The sequence below is a fragment of the Schistocerca americana genome, chromosome 3, assembly GCF_021461395.2.
Source record: "Schistocerca americana isolate TAMUIC-IGC-003095 chromosome 3, iqSchAmer2.1, whole genome shotgun sequence".
Classification (NCBI taxonomy): domain Eukaryota; kingdom Metazoa; phylum Arthropoda; class Insecta; order Orthoptera; family Acrididae; genus Schistocerca; species Schistocerca americana.
In genome coordinates this window covers 381,814,544-381,840,917 of record NC_060121.1, presented here as the reverse complement: position 1 = coordinate 381,840,917, position 26,374 = coordinate 381,814,544, and the positions used below count along the sequence as shown (strand labels likewise).

General features: G+C 43.3%; 1 protein-coding gene and 1 non-coding gene across 2 annotated transcripts in view; one reads left to right on the top strand and one right to left on the bottom strand.

Annotated features, from left to right (window-relative positions):
* Positions 1–26,374, top strand: part of LOC124606099 (heparan sulfate 2-O-sulfotransferase pipe) — a 275,172-nt gene that overhangs the window by 6,172 nt on the left and 242,626 nt on the right. The window lies entirely within an intron of this gene.
* Positions 9,000–9,074, bottom strand: Trnat-ugu. Its single transcript has one exon. It is a non-coding gene; the product is annotated as a tRNA-Thr (tRNA).

Below are 26,374 nucleotides of genomic sequence, written 5' to 3'. Positions count from 1 at the left end.
CGGCACTTTGAACAGTGGACGTTACATTTAAGATGTGTTACGACCCGTGGCTCTACCCTTCATTCGATCCCTGCAAACCCCTACATTTCAGCAGGATATTGCACGACCGCATATTGCAGGTACTGTAAGGGCCTGTCTGGATAGAGAAAATGTTTGACTGCTGCCCTGGCCAGCACATTCTCCAGATCTCTCACCAACTGAAAACGTCTGGTCAATGGTGGCCGAGCAACTGGCTCGTCACAATACGCCAGTCACTACTCTTGATTAACTGTGGTATCGTGTTGAAGCTGCATGGGCAGCTGTAACTGTACACACCATCCAAGCTCTGTTTGACTCAATGCCCAGGCGTATCAAGGCCGTTACTATGGCCAGAGGTGGTTGTTCTGAGAACTGATTTCTCAGGATCTATGCACCCAAATTGCGTGAAAATGTAATCACATGTCAGTTCTAGTACAATATATTTGTCCAATGAATCCCCGTTTATCTCCTGCATTTGTTCTTGGTGTAGTAATTGTAATGGCCAGTACCGTACTTAAACCTAACTAACCTAAGGAAATGACAGTCATCCATGCCCGAGGCAGGATTCGGACCTGCGACCGTAGCAGTTGCGCGGTTCCGGACTGAAGCGCCTAGAACCGCTCGGCCACAGAGGCCGTCTTCATTGAGGGAACCATGCTACCATTGTGCTATAATGTTTTACGCAGGATACCTGAAAGGTTTTGACTGGACGGGTATCTGAACCTTGTTCCTCTAAAAAAAAGTAACTTTTTGATCACTGTGCAATGTTGCCCATTTCGTCACTCCCCCTTTCCCCACCCAACCCCACGACATTCTTTCTTCTTGGAGATTTTGTTAAAAATTCTTTCCCTTTTGATCTTCTTATCTTTTTCGTCATTTGCTTATAGATCTTTAGTTACGTTCAGTGATAAGTTAGTTATACTTTTTTTGGGATCATGGAAAAAGGAAACGAGATTCTATGAAATGTTTCCAAAGGTTGTTTACCAGAAATACCCTCTGCTCACGGGATGTACAAAAAGCGATCTCAGACCACGTGGGAGAGGGTGATAAATAACTGATATTTGATTTACTTAACGCTCCTTTTGCATCAAAAACAAATTGCATAGTATACGGGGTTACACCCGTGTCAATAAAACTTGTCAGTACTGGTTCGTAACTAAACTCTAATTTGTTTGTGATCTTGGTGGTCTCAAAATCGCATGAATTTCTAACGACTTGACTCTCACTGAAGTAAGTGAAATTTCAATATGTAATCCGCTTTGCTGCCACTTCCTTCGGAATACGAAACGAAATTGCTTTTAAAATGATTATTGACATACGAGGGTATATAGTTTTAATCCCCCAGTAAATGCACATATATTTATGATGACTAACAGAGTAATAGGTTAACTTCACTCCCACGGAACTGATTTCAATGATGAATTTACATATGCTAAAGAAAAAATGACCATGTTAATAATACGTCATTGCAGTTATGTGAGTTTGCAGAAATCTTAAGAAATGTGAAAATTAAATTTGTCTTCGTCAAATGCGACGAAAAATGGGTAGTTAATAATGCACTACAAACAGTACACATTCACTTCGGCAGTTAAATTTTTGACATCTATACGGTTATGAAGCCGGTAGTCATAGCACTGGCGTAGCTTATGATTACGGCGACAGACACTAACACTAAACTTTGAGCGCTACACTGAAGCCCATCTGTTCGCCCCGCCAAGTAATCATACGATGTAGTGGCAGGATCAGTCTAAAAAAGCATGACTATGGCTTCACCATTTGGGCAGCAGATGTCTGTCTTTTTCATCTGCCTTTTGCATTACGTGCTTCAGTACGCCGACAGCAAACGGTGTAAGTGACGATAGCGCAAAAGACCTAACAGCACTACATAAGACATAAAGCACCCTTGACTGATCACGCACGCCACCACACTTAACCGCTGCCGGTCTACTAACGTCTGCTGCTGTCTTCCACACTTTATAACCACGAGAGATGTGAAGTGTGTTTATGAGTTCACTGCTGTGACCTCGAAGAACAAAAAATATAGAGCATCTGCAGACGACAAACCACAGTATATTTTTTGGGCCTGAAGCACAGCAGCCTCATGTTTCCTACATCAGACCTGCTATCCGCGCATTAGCGTGGTGAGGCCCTTCGTTTGACTCCTACAAACTCTACATCACGCAACACAAATTTAGTTTTCGTGCCGTTTTCTTAACTATCCGAGTGAATGTACGCATCTTCATTATTGAGGACGTAACTCTCCAGTATAGTGATGCTCGACGCGGAGACTGTCACTACGAATCCAGCTGATTTTCCTCACGAATGCCTGAATGGCGAGGGGAGAAGACACATTGACTTAAAGTTTCCGGTCGCAGACTGAGCCAGACTCATGTGTTAAATACCAAATCTCTCTGCATCGAATAGGGTTATGTGGTTCGCCCACAAGATGCAGACGTTAGTCTCAAAGCGTCACTCGTCCCCAATTTCCTTGCGTGCTATTCGAAAGGCGCAGGCTACGTGCTCGCACTCGGTGTCACCCTTTCTCCGTCGCCTCTCGTCGTCAACAACGACATAAACTTGAGCCTCTACAAAAGCTCATCAAAGTCATCTGCCCTCAATAGACAAACAAAATGCTCAGAAATCACGTTTTGGAAAGGAAGTCATTGTGTGTGATGAAAGAAAACGTTACCAGTTAGGTGGCTGGAGGCACCACACTATGCTTCCCGATCAACAATTTCATTTTCTGAAATAATTTTCACTCAAATTCGCGGAAAAGTTGATCCTCTTAGGATCTGAGCAACTGTTTCTCATCTGCTATTCGCACAATCTGTCCATAGGTTGCCCGTCCGTGACCATATGTCGTACCGCAGTGATCGACCGCTGATCGCTCATATGTCCCAAGTAACTCGACGAATCGCCGACGATCGCGTGTGGCAACGTGGCTGCTAGCTGCGATACATTGCTTTAGCTATTAAGTGGTTCTGGAGTTTTGTTTTGTTTCGCCATGGCCCTTTGAAGGAAGGATTTTCCGTTAGAATTTATAGAGTTATTCAGGAATCACGGGCCACTGAAAACTGAAGACGAATGAGGAGTTGCCATTTACATTAATAAGGGATACAAAATTTAAAAAAAAAACATGTTCAGATCTTACAGTGATTACCATCCTGAAATTTGTGTCGCAGGTTCGAATCCTGCCTCGGGCATGGATGTGTCTGATGTCCTTAGGTTAGTTAGGTTTAAGTAGTTCTAAGTTCTAGGGGACTGATGACCACAGATGTTAAGTCCCATTGTGCTCAGAGCCATTTGAACCATTTGTGTCGTAGACTCATGGAAAGTTAATAGTAATAATCAAAACATATAGGCCTCCAGATGGTATTAATGAACAACTTGACGCTTCATTCAACTTTTTAACATCTAAACGGAAGTAGCTAATATTAACTGAGAAAGCTGAGTCAAATTTTTAAAGGTGTGCAGTAGCTACTGCAGAGATAACTTTAGTTTTCTCGCCGTTTCATATAATTTCTCTCTCCGTCACATTAATTACAATAAGTGTTACGGAAACCAGAAATACTGTGATTGTTAGAATTTTTATACACACATTGAGATCGCAGAAACATAGCGTAAATGCTTGTGGTTACACGACATGAATAATAAATGAGAAAGGAATCGAGGATTTTAAGGTATATTTACAAAATATTACCTTAAAGATATTCACAACACACTTGGCGTCCACGAAAAAAGTAATATATTCTGTAACATAATCCACAACGTCAAAACGAGTTTAATAAAATGAACTCGCATTTCTTTTATTTTTGTTGCAATTATTAGTCTGTGTACGGATCTCCCCCTATGTATAACAGTTGATTTTCTATACCGCTTAATGGCTCATCGATATTTGAGATACTGGTTGAAGCTGTTTGATACATCGCTCGTGTGTAGCAGGGTGGAAGGGACCGACGGACTACAGGCGAAATCGTTGCTGTAATGGCTAGTGATACATCGATCGTTTATGGGCCTTTACTGATAGTAAACACTTCTCTGTCCCCGTTAAATGCAGTCTAGAAGAAATATTGAACAGGAGAGGGTATCTCCCAAATAATTTGAATGAACAAAACATAGTAACTGTGAATACTGTGAGGTTTAGAGGGATGCGGTAATGAGACTGAAGGCGCATACGAATCTTAATATGGGACAAAAGTACGTGGAGAATTTGTGTAACGAATTGATGCAACCCTGAGATCGGATTGAGCAGTTCCATAATTACGACCTAACACACCATGTGCAAATATGATTGATGCACAAACAGAACTGTAAACTCACCGAGTTTACATTGTGCCCTCCACTTGGTGTTACGAGTACAATGTCTTGACACAATGGTGACAAAACAACGAAACACTTTTTGTGTGTTGGAATATGATAGATGTTTATCTGTTACAAGAGTGCAGAACGAATTCAGATGGAATTATGAAAAAGAACCGCCAAGTAAACAGACCACTGTGCGTTGATATCGACAATTGTGGGACACTGATTCTCTGTAAACAGAAAAGTACTGATCGACTAAGTTTTTAGATGCAGCCATGGAAAGGGTGAGTGAAAATTTCGTACGAGTCCAAACCGCAGCAAATTATGTGGAAGATTTTGGGACGGCGGTCACAGTTCAAACCGTACCATCTGCAGGTCATGTAACAATTAAAGATCGAAGGTTATGGCTGGCGCCTTCAGTTTTGCATCACAATCCAGGAAGCACTTGAGGATGAAAATTTCGTCACCAAGCTTATATTCAGCGACGAAGTAGCCTTCGATTTATTTGGAATGGTTAAAAGCCACACTGTGAGAGTATGGGGCGCTGAAAAGTCTAATGGAATTGTAGCACATAAACGAGAATCGCGGAAGGTTAATGTCAGAGATGAAGCTGTACGGGCCGTTTTTCTGATCTGAGAAGACTGAGACGGTGCAAAATGCAAACTTGGTGAGCATACGGTTCTATTCATGTATCAATAATATTTGTAAATGTAATATTTTGGAAAATATAGTGCTTTGAAAACGAAATAATCATGTACAGTAGCCCCCTTATTAAAAAAACTGGTCCCACGCTAGAAGTGTCTCACCATTGACGCATCTGCGTGTAAAGTGCTGGAAAATGTGTTTTTCTGAGTACAACTCTTATCACTGTTTTGTAAATTGCATACGACACTGCCAACCTAAGCCTTAGTTAATTTATTGGGTTACGTTGTATGTTTGGGGTACAAGAAATATTAAGTGGCTCGTGGTCATTAGAGTTGGAGGTAGCAGAGTTTGTTATAGCAGTACCACAACAGTGAAGAGTAACTCATGTTAAGAAGCATGAGTAATATAAACTGATGAGTCAAAGGAACTGATACACCTCCCTAATATCGCGTAGGGTCCTCGAGAGCACGCAGAAGTGCCGCAACACAACGTGGCATCGATTCGATTAATGTCTGAAGTAGTGCTGGAAGGAACTGACACCATGAATCCTGCAGGGCTATCCATAAATCCGTAAGAATACGACGGGGTGGAGATCTGTTCTGAACAGCATGTTGCAAAGCATCCCAGATATGCTCAATAATGTTCATGTCTGGCGAGTATGGTGGCCAAAGGAAGTGGTTACACTCAGAGGTATGTTCCTGGAGCCACTCTGTAGCAATTATGGAAGTGTCGATTGTCGCATTGTTCTGTTAGAATTGACAAAGTCCGTCGAAATGCACAGTGGACATGAATGAATGCAGGTGATCAGACAGGGTGCTTAAGTACGTGTCACCTGTCAGAGTCGTATCTAGACGTATCAGGGATACCATATCACTCCAACTGCACACGCCCCACACCATTACAGAGCCTCCATCAGCTCGAACAGTCCCCTGCTGACATGCAGGGTCCATTGATTCATGAGTTGTCTCCATAGCAGTTCACGTCCATCCGCTCGATACAATTTGAAACGAGACTCGTCCGACTAAGCAACATGTTTTCAGTCATCAACAGTCCAATGCCGGTGTTGACGGGCCCAGTCGAGGCGTAAGGCTTTGTGTCGTGCAGGCATCAAGGGTACACGAGTGGGCCTTCGGCTCCGAAAGCCCATGTCGATGTTTCGTTCAATGGTTCGCAGGCTGACACTTGCTGATGGTCCAGCACTGAAATCTGCAGCAATTTGCGGAAGGGTTGCGCTTCTGTCACGTTGAACTGTTCTCTTCAGTCGTCGTTGGTCCCGTTCTTGCAGGATCTTTCTTTGGCCTCAGCGTTGTCGGAGATTTGATGTTTTACCGGATTCCTGATATTCAAGGTACACTCGTGAAATAGTGGTACAGAAAATTCCCCACTTCATCGCTACCTCGGAAATGCTGTGTCCCATCGCTCGTGCGCCACCTATACCACCACATTCAAACTCACTTAAATCTTGATAACCTGCCATTGTAGCAGCAGTAAGCGAGCCAACAACTGCGCCAGATACTTGTTGTCTTATATAGGCGCTGCCGACCGCAGCGCCGTATTCTGCCTGTTTACATACACTCCTGGAAATTGAAATAAGAACACCGTGAATTCATTGTCCCAGGAAGGGGAAACTTTATTGACACATTCCTGGGGTGAGATACATCACATGATCACACTGACAGTACCACAGGCACATAGACACAGGCAACAGAGCATGCACAATGTCGGCACTAGTACAGTGTATATCCACCTTTCGCAGCAATGCAGGCTGCTATTCTCCCATGGAAACGATCGTAGAGATGCTGGATGTAGTCCTGTGGAACGGCTTGCCATTCCATTTCCACCTGGCGCCTCAGTTGGACCAGCATTCGTGCTGGACGTGCAGACCGCGTGAGACGACGCTTCATCCAGTCCCAAACATGCTCAATGGGGGACAGATCCGGAGATCTTGCTGGCCAGGGTAGTTGACTTACACCTTCTAGAGCACGTTGGGTGGCACGGGATACATGCGGACGTGCATTGTCCTGTTGGAACAGCAAGTTCCCTTGCCGTCTAGGAATGGTAGAACGATGGGTTCGATGACGGTTTGGATGTACCGTGCACTATTCAGTGTCCCCTCGACGATCACCAGTGGTGTACGGCCAGTGTAGGAGATCGCTCCCCACACCATGATGCCGGGTGTTGGCCCTGTGTGCCTCGGTCGTATGCAGTCCTGATTGTGGTGCTCACCTGCACGGCGCCAAACACGCATACGACCATCATTGGCACCAAGGCAGAAGCGACTCTCAACGCTGAAGACGACACGTCTCCATTCGTCCCTCCATTCACGCCTGTCGCGACACCACTGGAGGCGGGCTGCACGATGTTGGGGCGTGAGCGGAAGACGGCCTAACGGTGTGCGGGACCGTAGCCCAGCTTCATGGAGACGGTTGCGAATGGTCCTCGCCGATACCCCAGGAGCAACAGTGTCCCTAATTTGCTGGGAAGTGGCGGTGCGGTCCCCTACGGCACTGCGTAGGATCCTACGGTCTTGGCGTGCATCCGTGCGTCGCTGCGGTCCGGTCCCAGGTCGACGGGCACGTGCACCTTCCGCCGACCACTGGCGACAACATCGATGTACTGTGGAGACCTCACGCCCCACGTGTTGAGCAATTCGGCGGTACGTCCACCCGGCCTCCCGCATGCCCACTATACGCCCTCGCTCAAAGTCCGTCAACTGCACATACGGTTCACGTCCACGCTGTCGCGGCATGCTACCAGTGTTAAAGACTGCGATGGAGCTCCGTATGCCACGGCAAACTGGCTGACACTGACGGCGGCGGTGCACAAATGCTGCGCAGCTAGCGCCATTCGACGGCCAACACCGCGGTTCCTGGTGTGTCCGCTGTGCCGTGCGTGTGATCATTGCTTGTACAGCCCTCTCGCAGTGTCCGGAGCAAGTATGGTGGGTCTGACACACCGGTGTCAATGTGTTCTTTTTTCCATTTCCAGGAGTGTATTTCTGTGTTTTATTAGGCTTACCTACACCAGTTTCGTTGGCGCTACATGTATATCTGCAGCCATTTCCATTATATAGAACACAATTCACAGAAGTCCGACGAGGCACAAGCAAATCACAGCAAAATAAGCAGAACTAAATGTGTACGGAGGATTGGTGCAGGCTTCACGCTACGGAAGTTGGATTTTGAAAGTGAAAGCAAACGGTAGCGTGGGTGTGATTATATACGTTACACAATTTGCAGGACATGCGGGTGCTACGTTATACCGATATGAGATGCTGCTGTGGGTGGAGGACTTTCGATATTTTGTATGGCCAGTGGTATACAAAAACAAAGTTTCTAGTAATGAATGAATCAGCGATTTATATCTATTTGTACAGTCAAATCTCTTGCGTGAAGTGATATGCTAGTTGCAGATCACGTACGGCAGTCCGCCACTTTTGAGCGTGCTCACTTCTTGTAAATGACACGCTCTAGTAAAGTACAACAGTTTGTCTGTGAATTTATTATTATTGTTGTTACCGTACGGGACACAGAAAATTCGCAAGTATTTACTTGTTAAGGTTTAAATTTGGTAACGAAAGGGTACCAAATGGTATCACTTCATCCAAACCGTTCAGAGCACGTTTAAATGCATGGAAGAGAGAGTTCTCTTACTGAGATTTCCTTTCCACAACAGTTATATTCAGAACTTTCACAACAAGCCCCCTTCTTCAAGTTTCGGACATACCTTCGTCTTCAGTTCGGAAGCTGTTGAGTCTCTACCATTCACCACAGGGAAGATCAAATCCTGTTAGCTTATTTGTTGAATTTTTAAAGAGGTGGGAGTTGTGGCCAATTGCTTGTTCCGGCATTCTTTCCAATTTCTCTGACATCTAAACGATATGAACCCCCCAAGTTCGAACCATTACGGTTTCTGTAACTTGAGGTGCGTGCCTGGTGGATTATGGAAAGCGCTATTTAGAACTTACAATGAAATGAATACCCTTAACTGCGTACAGGCGTTGATATAAGTCAACGGGGACAGTTGAAAATGTGTGCCCCGACCGGGACTCGAACCCGGGATCTCCTGCTTACATGGCAGACGCTCTATCCATCTGAGCCACCGAGGGCACAGAGGATAGTGTGACTCCAGGGGCTATCTCGCACACACCTCCCGCGAGACCCACATTCTCACCTTATATGTCCACACACTACATTCGTAGTGTCCCTACCCAACACATTGCCGGCCGCTGTGATCGAGCGGTTCTAGGAGCTTCAGTCCGGAACCGCGCGGCTGCTACAGTCGCAGGTTCGAATGCTGCCTCGGGCATGGATGTGTGTGATCTCCTTAGGTTAGTTAGGTTTAAGTCGTTCTAAGTCTAGGGGACTGACGTTAAGATGTTAAGTCCCAGTGTGCTTAGAGCCATTTGAACCATTTTTTGGGGGTATTTCCCGACATTTGTGTTCCTGTGTGCCTTCTATTCAGTTATTTGTCTCAGTGTCCTCTAAGTCGCTTCGGGGTTTTTTAAACATTAATAAGCCCGCATCTCGTGGTCTTGCGGTAGCGTTCTCGCTTTCCACGCCCGGGTTCCCGGGTTCGATTCCCGGCGGGGTCAGGGATTTTCTCTGCCTCGTGGTGGCTGGGTGTTGTGTGCTGTCCTTAGGTTAGTTAGATTTAAGTAGTTCTAAGTTCTAGGGGACTGATGACCGTAGCAGTTAAGTCCCATAGTGCTCAGAGCCATTTGAACCATTTTTTTAAACATTAATATGAATCACCCTGTATATTAAGTCACAACCTACAGATTTAAAAATAAGACATGAAGACAAAAGCCGCAGATATTTTTTCCCTCACAATTAAGCTCCTCAGAGTCACCGTGATCAATATCTAAAAACCTTTGGGACAGTCCTTTCAGTAAGGTCTTAAAGTCAGGCACCACCATATAATGGGGAGCCCCTCTGCGACTGTATAGAATTGACCGATTTCCACCTCGTCTACAATGCTAAGCATGCAGGTCATTTAGGTCTGCTAAATAGCAAAAGAATTATTCTTCCGATATCTGGATAATGTCCTCATCAACGTACAGCAATGAAAGTGTGACACCAAGAAAACTTCTCAGATCATTCCCACACAATCAATTCAGACCAGCCACTATTCAGTATGGAGTAAACGTTCCACTTAATGCCTCAGTGTGTGAGGCAAATTTTGTCGATGTATGTTGGCAACGATGGAATTCCAGTTACCATTCTGCATAAGCGACACGCGAAAATTCGTTATTTTGTTTAGGAAGATTCGCCATCTGTATTTAAATATGAGTTATTAAGAGTAATGAGAGATGTAAATAAGGATGAATATGGCTCTGAGCACTATGGGACTCAACTGCTGCGGTCACCAGTCCCCTAGAACCTAGAACTAGTCAAACCTAACTAACCTAAGGACATCACAAACATCCATGCCCGAGGCAGGATTCGAACCTGCGACCGTAGCGGTCTTGCGGTTCCAGACTGCAGCGCCTTTAACCGCACGGCCACTTCGGCCGGCAGGATGAATATAATCGAAAGGACCGCCGTATGTTATTCGTAGTCTGAACAGTCGAAACATGAAAGTCACATCAGGTCAGTTGCGACGAACTATGTGGCGCGGGTTGGTGAAGGTGTTTTAATCAGAAGGGTAGTTTGAACACCGCAGTAAGCATTGTTCTGTCGAAGTGGTATGCCCTTGTGGAGTACTTACCAAGATCGCTCTTCTGATACGCAATATACAAGAATGTGTAGTGGTGTTGTTTATGTTAACGACCATTTATATTTCAGTTTTAATGGAAAGAAATATGCATATTTTTCGAAGGGTTCTACATTGAAGAGATAGTTGTTCATCCGAGGGGTTTCTTATAATGATGATTGAAACATAAATATGAGATTGAAATCACCCTGAAATCACCCTGATGCTCGCGCATCAAAATAACGTTCTTGGACAAATGCGTAAAACAAAAATCATAATCACTTTCAAGGAAGCTACACCACAGGAAAAAGTTCTTTGATACCTGTCTCAATTAATACGTTTAGGGACCATGACAAAACATTCATTCGTTATTAATGTACCTTTTGTTTCACTGTGACAGCCGATGCTGTATAAGCAAGAGTTGAGTTTCGCAGTTACGACTGATATGCTTCAAAAGCAGCGAAGAGAACATTCTAACGCTATTATTCGTACCTTTGTTTTAATCTTCAATGGATCGTGTTGAAACACGAATCTGTTTATGCTGCTATGTAAACTTTCCGAAGAGACTTCCACAAAAAGTACGTTCATTCCTCTAGTAATTTCCGTGAATGTACCCTTAACAGGTCACTTATAGCATCAGCACCATACCTAAGATTCTCTATCAGTCACTGGACATTGGAAATATACCAAAACCTTGAGTGTTACCCAATAATAGGTCTCTTTAGTCTTAAACGAGCTTTTAAAGCGTCAGGCTACTAGAGTTACCATAATTCTAGAAATAAATTTCATTTGAAATATTAAAGAACTAAATAACAACTGTGGTTGAGAGAGGCATGAAAAGTATGAAAAAGTAATGAAGAGGACACCAGGTGGTGAGAACACATTATCACAGAGGAAGGCAAAATGCTAAGAATAGCCTCGAGTGGCCAAATGACAAAACATGGAAGAGAAAGCCAAATACTTCACATAGCATAATATTGGGGAACATTTCTAGATTGATAAACAGAAAACACGGGGGACACACTTCGACTGGGCCTTCTAGTTTCGGTTTTCTGTGTGTTTCTTATATGATAACAGGAGGATGTATGGGCGATAGTTTCGGCAAGACCACGACTGTTTCCCTTCCGTGCCCTAACCAAACAGAGGCAGATCTCTATGGTCACATTTACGCCTTCCGGAAGGCTTATGTGCAGAATATCGGCTCCGAAAAGCAAATGTCTGATTGCGACTACCAGTCCAGTACACAGTATTGACTTTCTCCAACATGGCCACTACTGCCCTGATCTCCTGAGATCTGCGGTTTTACTGAAAAACTGGTTTAAACTGTATGTATTTGCCAGTCGTAGCATTTATTTTAATGTGGATGTAATACGGCTGGACGAGTAGATCATTAGTAGTACTTGACGGTAGTGTACAATTTCGTCTGGAATATATAAGGCACGTTTGGAATTGTGGTCACCATATTCATACTGCACTTAAATACATTCATTATGTACAACGCAATAAGAGCTCGTCGAATGATATTCCTAGATGGGCGGTGAGCAAAGTGAATTTGTACAATGTAATATGTTGGAATGCTAACTGCTATCATGCCAGTCGTGTGATTACGTAATAAAGCAGCAATAAATATCAGTGTCCTATCTACGACTTGGCAGTCAACAATAAAATTTTCTAGTGTCTGACGACATGAGTCGTACACAAGTGTAGAGTACTAGTCAGTGTGCTAGCGGTAAGACCAGTACGAAATACCGTGATTCAAAAGAAGAAATAGCATCTTCTCAGCAGTAATCAATACGAATCGTGCTGCTTTTGATTAAAAATGTGCTTCTGGTTCCAGCGTTTGGCAGATTTTGTAGTTGCTGCGTCTTAAGAGAGACTACTGGCCGCCAGCTGGTGCCTGTTTTCATTGAGTGTGCGTCCTTCAGGCGTTATCGTGTCGGTCTCTTTTTTGTCCATTAGTTAGCGGCGAAGCTATGCCTACCAGCTGAACTGTAAGACAGTAGGCGGTAGCAGAAGGCTTGCGGAAGGCAATTCCTATTTCGGTCTACATACAGCCACAGTAAAGAGGAAGTTGAAAATTAGAAAGGTACGCTAAAAAAGATTCAAACAGCATTAAGTATTTGTGACTTATTAACTTGGTGTACATTTAGAACTCATCGATACTTATTAATTCATAAAATCACCTTAGCATCAAGGCTTTCAAAAGAATCCTAACATCGTAGAACTATTCACCTTGTTCTCTAACACTTTGTTACCGTTCCTCCGACCGTAGTCGGAAAAAAGGTTTTTCAGCTACGCATGCTGCCAATTCAGTTACCACTTGAAACTCGCTAAGTGTTAGATATGATGTGTTTAATTCTACGCCAACATTCGCAGCCGAAGCAGTGCGAGCTACACCCAAAAAACAGTTCTGTAGCCCAATAAATAAGTTCTCACCGTTCCAAGGCAAGAATTGCTCCTCACCAGCCCTTACAAAATTTCTGCCCGTGTTCTGCGGTAAAAAGTTGAAGATTCGTTTTTCTTCGAATATGATTGCGTGTGTAACCATTCTTTTAAGTATCGGTATTCACGGGTAAGACTGAGCTATCAAATTTCCGTCTGCAGTTCAATAAACGGATATAGAAATTTTGCACATTAGCTTCGTACATGACTACAGACATTCTTTCTCTCGCTGTCTATTCATAAAACACTCCAGCAGACAACTGCATAAAAAAGAGACGATTTGCACGGGCCCCTCTTTAATATCTGTTGTGAAGCAAGGGGATAACGAAAAATAATGAGCCTCTCCATTGTATAATCATTTCCAATTTGAATTCTATTCGATATGCAGTGGAGAAAGGGGATTTATGTTTACAATCAAAATGGATTGTTATTTTCTTTAAAAATAGTCTGTGACCCAGAAACGCAGTTCCACAGTTTGTAGTTTCGTATATTTGCATGGCAATAACTGACGCTTCAATGTTTCTGACGCTACCTTAACAAAAAAAAGTCCCTCTGTATCCACTGTCTATGGTGCAGGAGAGTGTAAAGGCTAGAAAGCAAACGAATGAACACAGACAATTTTCACAATATGCCTCATACTAATTGGAAGAAATCCGTCACCATGCTTAGAAACCACGAGAAACTGGCTCGTTTAAACTACAGAGTGCTCGCCAAGGTTCTCGACAAAGATTTGTTTGCGTAATAGACTTTACGTATGGAAGAATATTCATTAAAAAACGCTTGTTCACATCGGGTTCCTCACTTTCAACAGATGCTACGACCTTTAGTGGTCTTATGATGTGCAAATTGTCTATGGACAGTGCTGTTGCAATAATCGTGTTACTTTCGTAAAATTGTAAGACAACAACTTGCCGTCTGTCAGTAGTCGTGATTTTCTTTCAATGCACGTTGCATTTCGGGCCCTGGATGCTCATCTTCAAGTGCCTGTCATCACTTTTCCATCACTGTTTCAAAATATGTTAACACTGATTCTTTTAAGTGTACGTGGGCAAATTGCGATGTGATATACACTGAGGCGCCAAAAGTCATGAGATAGTGATATGCAATTATACAGATGGCGGTAGTAACGCGTACAGAAAGTATAAAAGGGAAGTGCATTGGCAGAGCTGTCATCTGTACTCATGTGATTCACGTGAAAAGATTTCCGACGTGGCTATGGCCGCACGACGGGAATAAATACACTTTGAACGCGGAATGGTTGTTGGAGCTAGACGCATGGGACATTGCCTTCCGGAAATCGTTAGGGAGTTCTATATTCCGACATCCACAGTGGCAAGAGTGTGCCGTGAATACCAAATTTCACGCACCACGGACAACCGCAGTGGCCGACAGCCTCCACATAACGACCGAGAGCAACGGCGTTTGCGCAGAGTTGTCAGTGATAACACACAAGCAACACTTCGTGGAATAACCACAGAAATCTATGTGGGACGTACGACGAACGAACCCGTTAGGACTATGTTGTAAAATTTGGCGTTAATAAGCTACGTCAGGATACGACTGACGTGAGTGCAAGACATCGCCTGCAGCGCCTCTCTTGGGCTAGTGATCATACCGGTTGGACCCTAGGCGATTCGAAAACCGTGGCCTCGTCAGATGAATCCCGCTTGCAGTTGGTAAGAGCTTATGGTAAGGTTCGAGTGTGGTGAAGACCGCACGAAGCCATGGACCCAAGCTATCAACAAGGCACTGTGCAAGATGGTGGTGGCTCCATAATGGTGTGGGCAGTGGTTACATGGAATGAACTGTCTCCTCTGGTCCTACTGAAACTTTCGTCGACTAGAAATGGTCATGTTCGTTTACTTGGAGACCGTTTGTAGCTTCTATTTGACTTCATGTCCCCAAACAACGATGTCATAACACAGGGGCGCAACGGTTCGCGAGTGGTTTGAAAACATTCTGGACAATCCGAACGAATGATTTGGCCATCCAGATTGCCCGACAGTGAATCCTAGTCGAACATTTATGGGACGTAATCGGAGATCAGTTCGTGCACAACATTCTGCAGCGGCAACACTTTTGTATTTTATTTTTTTATTTTTTTTATTTTTATTTTTTTTTACAAATGTAACAAGGAGACCTTATGGAGCCAGCGCCCGTATATTAATTTCCTAAAGAAATTTAAAAAATACCCTTTGAAGATTACAAGACATACCAGCGCTGTTAATTACAAAACATTTGATACTTATTAATGGACTGGTTGGTAGCTCAGGATGTGTAATTGTTTGAATTCTGTAAGTCGATAGTTTGAATCTCGCTACTAGCACGCTTTTTTAAATATTTTTTGAATTCTGTATTTATTAAGAATGGAAATATTAATTAATAAATAATGAATTGTAATTTTTAACAAAAATAATTACTATTCCCACGAAAATGCCAATAACTTGAAATTTGGTACAAAAATGAGAAACGTCGAATATAAAAAAATAGTTTTTCATTCCCATGGATTGAACAGTCATTTATGTATATAGTTTTTCTCCTTTAACAAAAATAATTTCGCTTTCCGGATCAAATTTTTATTTATTTCTATACCACCAGTAGTTACATGTAAATGTTAATTAAAAAGTTGTGATTCAGTATTTGTTATTTAACATTTCCATTTGTTAACACTCAGATCAATCATCATGATGTTTATGCCGTAGATTAATGTTCAATGTTTGGCACTCTAAAGCGCGTTTCTATCGTTTAACTGGTTTTTATGTTTCACGTTATCCGAAAACGCAAAATATACGTTATAATACAGGATCCATACGTAATCCCAACTAAACTTCCGAACTTAGTTGCTGAAGAATTCGTCAGGGAAGTACAAATGTTTTGTAGATAACATCGCTCAGAAGTATTCCAATAATCAAATATGATTTTTATTTTTTGGTTTTTTTGTGGGGGGAAGGGGGGATTGCATCGCATTACTTTAAAAAATTAATGTTCGGGCTCGGACGTTTAAATGCTATATGTATGAAGAGGGCCAGTCTGTAATGTCCCATTGTGTTGTAAATGTAGCTGCAATTCTTTACAAAACTAAGATAAAAAGTGATATTGTTTGCTGTTCCAGCATTGCTGATGTAGTTTCTAGGTACAGTATGTGTAAAAATATTTACATGCATTAAAATAATTTTACTTTCACAGCACAGTTTCACAATATTTAAACAAGTCGAAGAGTATCTGAATGTAAAGATGTCACATTTTTATCTTTACACAAATGTTGTTTGCAACACGAATTTTTTTCCCACACATATCAGATGTGACTATGTCGCAAAATGAATAGTTATCACTGTTAAATTCTGGCTTTGTTACATCGTAAGTAACAGCTGATAGCAGAAAAAAATCTGTTTTGCAAGCATCTGTATACAGATAAAATTGTCACATCTTTACATCAACACACACACAAATTATAGAGATACCCTTTAACTGCTTTAAATTTTGTGCAAACGTACTGTGAAACTAAAACTGTTTCTACTCGAAACTAAATAACTTCTAACAGAAGCAATATGAAACTGTAACTACATTGCAACATTGTACAGCCTTGACAGCACCTGTGGTAACCTGCTTTCAAGTAATGATGTTAAACTCGTGCTGACTACCTTAAAGAGACTTTGTGTAAATATTAATTTCCGACTATAGTTTCTTACTTCAACGTACTCAGTTTACAAGCCTCCTCAATGCACTCAGTTTACAATCCTTCATCGTCCGTATAACTTTCAGTACAAAATCATAGAACATTCCCAACCCATATCAAATCGAAATGGCACTCTGTTAAATTTGTTCATTTTATAGCACACTACTTTACAGTGGCATCCTAACTGAGCACCAACTAAAGCACGGTGCTAGCTTTTTCTGGGATTTTTATGGATAGATCTTTAATGAAGTTGTTTTGGTATAATATTCAGTATTGATGATGGAAAAATATAAGTTTCTGGAACCGATCAGCAAATAAATTTCAAAGAAATAATTGTAGCTGTTTGGTGAAGCTGGATTATGCAGCTCCGGATCCAATCTAAGCATCCACCATGCGGAAACGCATCAGGGAAATCGTAGGGCTTGAGACTCGATCAAGTACTGCCATCACTACTCATCGATTCGCTTCGCCTATTGTGTATGCGAGTCAGCAAACACCGGTGCGATGCGGCTTGCATACTGGACGTGCGCGGCGCCTGCTGCTATCGGTAATGAGCACAGATGTGGAAGGCCGACTGACATTGTCTGTATGCAATATGGAATATTATGAAAGTAACTCTTCTCTGCGAAATATTTTAATATCCCATGCACAACTCTTTTAGTTCGAAGGTATCTAAACAGGAACCACTGAACTTTACGCGAGAATAGACTTTGCCTGTCCAAAGTGCACAGTGCCATATAAAGGAGGTGACAGAATCTATACTCGTGTCCTGGCTCTACATAACACATTAACACGAATTAATTTCGAAGCTGTTTTTGTTTTTAAATAGTTCCAATAGTTTAGGACCCTCGATTATCAATAGAAGGGAGGTTTTTTTTCTCTAGACGACTGGTGGCCACGAAAAGTGACCACCGGAATCTCGTCATTACTAGAAACATACGTTTGGGATCCCACGCACAAGTGCTCTTTGAAGAATACCATCCCAATAGGTGCATTTCTCATTCTACAAACACACTACGGCGCACATACTGCTTTTCTTGCACAGACATTGATCTGTTCATTTCTCATTATTTTCAGCCGAACAGTTTGCGGAGCGATTTTTAATCAGCCTGCAGAGGCAGAGATGCGAGAATAATTCCGTAAAAATGGAAACTGTGGTAGAATAGCAAGTGTGAACCACACCAGGATGTTGTGACACTGCGCAGTATTTGTACCAGGAACCAACCAACACTGCAAACATTATCATACTGCATGGAAAAAACACGTAATACTAGCAATAAAAGAGTTGATGAGAACAACATTATGTTATTTGTAGTAGTGATCAAACTGCGCTCATACCACACTGAAATAGTAGCACAGCAGACCACTTGAAGAATGGAAGTTCTTACTTTCATCTGCGATAGATTTCGTTGGCACCGCGTATGGAGCCGAACTTTTCTGGGTTGCTGCGCCAGTGAAAGCGTCAAGTCGCGTGATGTAACTGCACTGGGCAACATTCTCAGCTGGCTAAATGATGTGCCCTCCATCTACGGCCAATTGCCGCATTCAACGAGAAGAACTACTAGCTAGAGCTAGCTCTGTTCGAAAGAAGGCTACGGTTTAACCTCCCGTCGACGGCTAAGACATTAGGAACGGAAAAATACCTAAGCTGGATGCAACATCTGTAGGAGGAAGGGCGAATGGAAAGCGTTTAAGTCAAGTTAGTTTCACCGTGAATGACAACGTTCTGATATTTAATAACATAAAACTCTGGCTACACTTTCTTAATCAGTACCCGTTACATATTCTGGCATTCTTCAAACTAATACCGAAGTGATACGTCTGTTTGTTTGCCGGCCCAGGATACGAGATCGAAACCACCACACATTCACTCGAACTAATTTACTGGAATACTCATATCAAAATAAGTGGTTGGTGATTTGAACCCGTCTTGCAGAACTTCTTAACTAACGCCTCACCTCGCCCATCAGGAGGGATCAAAGATGTAAGATTAGTGGAAAATTGTTTTGATGACACAAGATCACACTGGATAACGATGTAGAAGGAAATCGTCAGTCTCCTACTCAAATGACGCACCCCCGCGTCGGTTTAAGCGATATCAATACACCACCGATACAAATTTAGCTGGTTAGACGGACACTTGAGCCCATTCCTTCCGAAAGCGGGCTCCTTAATCACTGCACAAACACACTCAGCAGTTGTCAAAAAAATCTAAGAACTGGTTTGTTAGTTACGCTTTAAAGTTCGACGGATTCTCAGTTACTATAGCTCACCAGAGCGGTGACTGGCTTTAAGGCTTCTGTCTAGTTTCTACTACACAAGAATGTCGCATCGACTCTTACTGGTTACGTGTAGCTCCTGTTACATCTCTCTGGCTAGATTTCCGACCTTTTGGACTCCTGCAATTATGCCATGTTCTCACGCACGCAATTATCTCATTTGACAGACAAAACTTTCGTTTACTTACGCTTATGGTTAGATTCTAAATGATAGTTAGCAATCCATCTTACTCAGATACACTTCTGCTACTAGTGAGTGAGGCCTATAATTCATATACGTAAACAATTCATCTTATAGCCTTGGATTTACAGCCCTGAAATGAATAAACAGTCAAAAACAATCTTTGTATACATTTGTCCCGCATCTCGTAGACTCATACAGCTATAAACTTACCTCAAACGCCGAATGGCATATCATTTGTGTACTGGTATGTGCAAGGCACATACCTCAATCTATTACAGAACGTTGATATTGTGAGCATATCAAAGATAGGTTGAGGATTACGGAAGATTATACAGAGGATATGTCAAATAAACGACTACGAATAAATCTATATTGAGACGAAAGTAGCAACTGCAGTGGTGGACCTCCAATAACAACGTAAGCGTATGGATGACCAAATACTAAAAGCACGTAATGTCTGACCACGTGTTACGGGATGTGTACACCTCGCAAACTCTTATGATGATGATAATTATAAAAATTCTTTGAAAAAAAAAAAAAACACAATGGGATTCGGAATTTGTGAATCCAAAGAATGAAAATGGGAAGCAAGAATGTCTATGTGTTACAGAACATGTGTAGAATTACCGAGTCTTCGTTACTGCACGTTAAGATTCTCATAAACCGACTTATCGAAATTCTGCGGCTAAAACCCGCCCAGAATGTGGCTTTAGTTTTGACTGATCGCACAAGCAACAGAAATGATAAGAAGCGTTTCGCTCAACATATATAAGGATAATGGAGATTTCCTTACTACTGTTTGCAGCGCATCTCATCAGGAGTGAGCCCTCTTTGTCTTATTTTACCAAGAAAGTGTCCACTCATGCAAAGTATACAAGGAAGCTTTTGTCACATTCTCTGACGAGCTTAACAATGATGGGCGTGTTTCTTGAACCCAAAGAGTTTGCTGCTTCAGAAATATTGATACTGACGGGGGTATCTTCGCTTCAGCAGTTATTTCGTCTGCTGAAGGCTGACTGCTGGAAATGTTGTAACTGAATGAAACTACTAATTCAGCCCAAAAATCCACGGTAGAAGTGAAGCTAATTCTTACTACTGTTCAATAAAAGAAACGGCAATTTTCACGCTAGTTTTATTAATTAAACTCTTGCTTGACAGGGCAACAGTAGATCTGAAATGTGGCAAAACAGTAAGAAACAACCAAGAAACAACCAACATCATTTATTAAGAATATTTTACGAAACTTAATTTAAATTTGGTAACAGTTTGATGTGTGGCACTGGATATCTATACCCAATACAATGAACTCTAAATAACTTTTATGTTCTTGGCAGTCTATGATTTTGTCGCTATGTCTCAAAATAATTATGCAATCTCTCGTTTCAATGTCCTGTAGGTGGAGTCACGAAAGATGGCGATCGAGTTTAGACTTGTTCTACGAACCTACGTCACGCGTTCTCCAACAGCCAACGAGCATTCAATAGCATTGTCAGCGCTCTACTGTGAATATCGTAGCCAAAGAGAGCACTAAACGTGATCGTAGCAAGTTATTCGGTGAATTTTTCTTCCATTTGTTGCGAATCGTCACGGCTGAAGGTGATGGTAGCGAAAAATTCTGCACAAGCAAGCGAGAGAGATAATATGCGGACCCGAGCTTTGTTCAAGCCCAGAGCGTATCTCCGTGCTTACCGCAACCGTCGCTTGGAACCGGCAACAATGCAATCTCCGTCCGTGTCTCGAGCTGCGCGAACCGCAATTGTTCCTGGATCGGACTATAGTTCTCCGTAAACAATGACTGGTAAGTTGGAAGTATCGTCTTCTGAACGGAACTCGTGGAACTGTGCTCCGAAGCGTAACTGCAGGAAATGTTGGCACCGTCTGTGCTAGGCGAACTGCAGGAACTGTCTGAGCTGGCTTCAGGCATTGAACTGTGTCCTCTGACTGTGGGATCTGAGCTCTCAATGCGTCCGCGCCGCTCGTCGCTTTTCTAACTGTCGATGGATGGATGACTATCTCCGCCAGCACTAGGAGGAAGCAAAGCAGTCCCCGGTTGACAGCGCTCTCTTTGGCAGCTGGCAACACTATTGGTGGACGAATACGACCCGCAGATGGACGCGGCGCGGAAACAGAAAGATATTCCCAGTTGGCGAGTGCCATTGCGGGCTGACGCTTGAAACGGAGAAGGAGCGAACGGAGTGATTGTGCCTATAAGGTGAGCGGCATCTCGTAGTATTGTTGTGTACCCCTTGAGATATGTACACAACACTGTCGAAATACTATAAATATGTTAAAAACTTATTATGATTAATGTTTAGTGGCCTAAGTACAGTCAACAAAGCCAACTTTTACACGCTGGCAAAATGTAAATTTGTGAAGCTGGCGCATTCTCTTTAATTGGCAGGGGCTGGAAAAACGGTAAAGGATTCTAACCTGAGTACTTTGAGATAAGGAACTAATAGACGGAAATAAATATGTAGTTTTATTGACATAAATAAATCAGTCCTTGTATTTCAAATGGTTCAAATGGCTCTGAGCACTATGGGACTTAACAGCTGTGGTCATCAGTCCCCTAGAACTTAGAACATGCCCGAAAGAAGCATTTGTGCATGGCCTTGACTCGTCGACAAGGGAAACCATATGCCACTGATACAAGTATATTACCAGGTAATGCGTTATCTGCAATTTTAAGGCATCTCTGCTCTGGGGGGGGGGTTGTACTGTTGTTCATATTGAACGCCTTGAAGCCAAACGCACTGTGTGCAACGCTTTAATATTGTCTCGTTCGACACAAAGTTACCATTCACCCATTTACTTCCAGAAAGACAGCGAGCAACTCTCTTGTATTTTCTTAGGTGTACGTGCGAGTCATAATTTGTAGAGAGCGTTTACGAGCTGGTGTTGTTGACTGTGGACGACCACTACTAGGCAGATCTTCAGCGTCGCTGTGTTGTACGCCAATTCGGCCGGCAACTTCCCGCACTGACAAATCTTCTGCCAGCAAAGTGACAATGCGCGTCTTTCCCTTCTACATCCTAGCCTTTTGTTTTTCGACTACTGGGTCTGCGTTGTTGTAAGGGTTTTGGTAATGATAGAGACAGTCGGTGGCCCCCTGACAGCGCCACTCCCCTCAGGACGGAATTTGTGTACCCCATCTGTCTGCGTCTAAAGTAAAGCAGATGTTCAAGACGGAGATCATACTCTAAGGGTTTGCGCATATCTATCTGAGATGGGACATGGGAACCAGCCCGGTATTTACCTATTAGGATGTGGGAAACGGACTAAAATCCACATCCACACTGGCTGGCATGCCGTCCTTCGTTGCTAATCCCTCGGGCAGATTCAAAAAATGGTTCAAATGGCTCTGAGCACTATGGGACTCAACTGCTGAGGTCATTCGTCCCCTAGAACTTAGAACTAGTTAAACCTAACTAACCTAAGGACATCACAAACATCCATGCCCGAGGCAGGATTCGAACCTGCGACCGTAGCAGTCTTGCGGTTCCAGACTGCAGCGCCTTTAACCGCACGGCCACTTCGGCGGCTCGGGCAGATTCGACCTCGTTACTAGCGTGTTTCCTCGCGTCAATACGTGCACAGTGTAAACTCGAAATTTTGAGACTTGACAGTCTGGGCAGTGTACACAAACCCCATTGTCTCCTTAACTTTCGAGACAGAGTGATCTACTGATGTGTTGAGAATGTAGGTATACCTCTTACTTCCATGACATAGGGGGATGTACTTAATAATTTCCCATGGTCAAAACGATACTGAGATGGTTTCCGAACAAAAGAAAACAAGCATCATGCAGCCACGAGTTTAGAACAGAACGTCAAATGAAACATCTTTTAGCCGTCTAATTTCCAAGCTGTTATTTTATTGGACTACCAGTTTCGGCGACTTATTTCGCCAACTTCAGGTTCTCTGACCGACGTGTAGGAAGATTCCAACCTCGGTTCTGGTCAAAATAGGGGCCAGCATATCATCTGCCGACTGTCAGACAAACATTCAAACAAACCAGTCAAAGATGAATCTGATTTCTGAAGTGTTCACTTTATCAAGCAGAAATCTGCCGATACCAGTCTTTGAATGCCGGCCTCTATTTTGGCCGGAACTGAGGTTGGAATCTTCCTTCACATCGGTCAGGGGGTCTGAAGATGGCGTAATAATTCGCCGAAACTGGTAGCCCAATAAAATAACGGTTTGGAAACTAGACGGCTGAAAGGTGTTTCATTTGACGTTCTGCACTGAACAGCCGAATGCTGTCAGAGTCTTGAGTTTGGTACTAAACTTTTCTCAAGCAGTTTCGTTTTCGTCGCATTATGTCGACGTAACGTAATCTTGTACAGCACCCCGGAAGGTCTCGCAAACACGCCCCCTCGGAGGCGCTACTTGTTACGCAATGCGTGGGGGAACGCGGCCATTAGGGATTCCGCAGAACAGGAAGCGCCGGGCCGCAGCGGCGAGCGCGCTCCCAGACCGGTCGCCCGTGACCGCGAACCGCCGCCTCGTTCCTTGAACTCTGCGAGCCGCGCCAACACGGGTACTCGCTCACCCACCAATCATTACGGCGTCGCCGCACCCCACCTGAATCCCAGCGACCTGCAATAATTCACCTCCACGCAACCGTTAGGAGCCTCCACGCGAGCGACTATTCGCCTCGGCACTCCGCAGGCAGAGATCGCCGTGCAGCAAACAGCGCTTCAGCATTACACTTTCGGGTGGAACCCACAATGCTGCTGTTACAATACTTGCACGTCCCATACAGTTTTAAACATGCATGGCTGTATTTCACCTTGTCTGGTGCCCCCCTTCCCCTCCACCCCACCCCGCAGCTAAACCACCATCTCTTGGATAGTCCCTTTCGTTCGTTCTACATCTACATCAATACTCCGCAAGCCACCTGAAAGTGTGCCGCGCACTATAGTTCTGGTACCACTAACTGATCCCCCCTTCCCCGTCCCATTCGCGAGTGGCGGGTAGGAAGAACGATTGTCGACAAATATTCGTATTAACCCTATTTCTCACATTTTCTCGTTGTTTTCATTTTCTGAGACGTATATGGAAGGAAGAAATGTGCTGCCAGGCTCTTCCGGAAAAATAATCTCTCGGAATTTCAATAACAGACTTCTCCTTGACGCAGAATTTCTCACTTGTCGAGCCTGCCGCTCGAGTTTGTTGAGCATCCCCTTAATGCTGTGGTGTCAACTAAGCGATCCCGTGACGAAACGCTCCGCTCTTCGTTCGATCTTCTCTATCTCTTCTATTAATCCAACCTGGTAAGGCTCGTGGTCTAGTGGCTAGCATTGCTGCCTCTGGATCACGGGGTACCGGATTCGATTTCCGGCCGGGTTGGGGATTTTCTCTGCCCGGCGACTGGGTGTTTGTGTTGTTTTCTTTATCATTCACGACAGTGGCTAGATTGGACTATGTAAAAATTGGACTTTTGTACGGGCGCTGATGCCCGCGCAGTTGAGCGCCCCATGTACCAAACAAACAAACCTGGTAAGGGTTCCAGACGCACGGAAAATACTCGAGAACCAGTCGTCAAATGTTTTGTGTGTCACTTCTCTCTTGGAAGAACCAATGGAAAAAGTTCTTCTATCGGAGCACAAAAACTGTGAATATGTTCCTGTTTATTTCAAGACTCTGAAAAGTGGAATACCAGGTGCCTCATTCTACCTACCTCAGCACATTTAAAAATGTTCCCACAAATTTTGGCATGCGAACATTTTCGGGCTTTTTCTAACATGCAACATACCTCAAACTTTCACAAGCTACCCCAACTGTAACTCACTCACACCCAATAGTTCATCGCTCCAAGTCGCTCATGCCCATCCGCTCCCAGCTGCCCTTCTCACTCACTCATTCAGCCCAACTCATTACCTCTTTGTGACTCTCTGTCACTGTCTCCTGAATCGCAGCCACAATCTCCTTCGTTCTGTCTTACTCCTACAGTTTCCTCTCACTTCACTGTCTTCTTCTTGCTCTCCCTTGCTACTAATATCTCACTCCTTCCTTCCTCCTGCTACTGTCTCTTCTTACTGTCACTATCTTCCTCTTCCTCGTTGTCATTGTCATATACTCAATCTCTCACTATCACTGGCTTTCAGCCATTCCGCTTTCTCTTTCTCTTTATTCCTCCCCCCTTGGCACTGTCTCCTTCACTGTTTTCCTAGCACTTTTCTGTCACTGTCAACTATACTCCACTGCCATTGTGCACCTCTCTTTCTCTCACGCTATCATTGTGTTCTACGCTCTTTCTATACCACAACCACTGTCTACTATCTTACAGTATTTATTACTTTTCCATCTGTTCCCACTGTCACTGACCCCTCCTCTCTCAGCATGCGAATATATTCACAAGCAAAAATATTTGTGAACATTTTTACAGGTGCTGAGGAAGGTAAAATTACGCAACAGCTGTCCCACTTTTCAGCCAGTATTTCAGTAAAGAGGAACCTTTTTTTGTGCTGCAATAGGAAGATTTTTCTGCTAATTTCTTCTTTACCCTGCCCAAGCAAGACAGGTCGCTCATGTGAAAAGATCTTTATGGCTCAGTAAAATTTTGAAAGCTTACTTACGCGAAATTGAAATACCGTAAAACTAATTATCCACCTCACGTCGGATTTTACGTGCACAAAAATTGTCATGAGCTTCAGTACTACAATATGGGGTTTCCAGAACTCTTCTGATGATACCGGGGACGTTTTACAGCATACTTCTCCGTGCTACATCACTTCTTAAACTACGTTTTCGCCTCACATCGAATTTTACTTATGTATTTTGCGTGTACAGGTACAGAAAAATTGTACTTCTGTATATCGGAAACAGATACAGAGATGAAGAAAATTTTCAAGGTTGTTCGAGATCGGGATATTAAGAAGACATCGTAAAAATAAAGGCCATTAGTTGCGCATAGCCGTCTCGGAATTTGCGGCTGGGTTTTGGTACCCAAAGGATAAGTTTCTGAGATGTTTCTCGATAATGGAACAATATTTTTGAAAATGGAGAAATACTCTTCTAGATAAACGCCAGGAGAATATAGCGTTAAAATTTGAGCAATTTGCTGTGATTCTTAATTATTTAGATTAAGCCTCATACCAAATTTTACGTGCAGAAGTAGGGTAACTTTGA